The sequence below is a fragment of the Brassica oleracea genome, chromosome C3 (assembly GCF_000695525.1).
Source record: "Brassica oleracea var. oleracea cultivar TO1000 chromosome C3, BOL, whole genome shotgun sequence".
NCBI lineage: Eukaryota > Viridiplantae > Streptophyta > Magnoliopsida > Brassicales > Brassicaceae > Brassica > Brassica oleracea.
In genome coordinates, this window is record NC_027750.1 from 39,495,371 (window position 1) to 39,496,104 (window position 734).

Below are 734 nucleotides of genomic sequence, written 5' to 3' on the forward strand. Positions count from 1 at the left end.
AAGTTAGATGTAGTTCATGAGCTTCTTAGGAAGCAGGTCTGCTCACCTGAAGAAGAAGTAGCTGTAGACAATGAAGGAGAAGAAGATGTGAACTACATTGGAGGAACTGGATTTTAGAGGTCTGGAAACCAGGGTGGAAACATAAACTTTTATGGCAATGGTCAGAGAAGTAACCAGAGTTCACAGTTCCGGAAACCCTTCAGCAACAACAGCAGAGGCTATGGAAACTCATACTACCAGAATCCACCACCACAGACTCATGAAAGCAAGATCGAAGCAATGCTTGACAGAGTTCTGGAAGGACAGTAACAACTCACTGTGGATTTCAATGGGAAGATAGATTCAGCCTACAACAGTCTGAACACAAGAATTGAGACCTTAGGGACTCAAGTGAGGAAGCTTGAAATGCAAGTGGTTCAGACTGGAGACACTGTAAAGAGGCAAGAAGCCTTGGCTAGAGAGGTAGGAGTTGAGAAAGCAAAACACCACGTGAATGACATCCTAGATGATGATTTCGGGCAAGTGGTGTAGCATGATAAGCTTGGAGAAGGAGATTTCGAAGTTGAAAGCTCCATGAGCTTCGACGAATCACAATGGTGTCGACCGATGTCAAGGGATGCACATCGATCGACATACCATGATGAAGATCGATCGATAGAATACTCTAAAAATTGATCAACGTCATCTGTTGAATCGACAGCGGTGTGTAGTGCAGTTCGAATCATGACTCATGA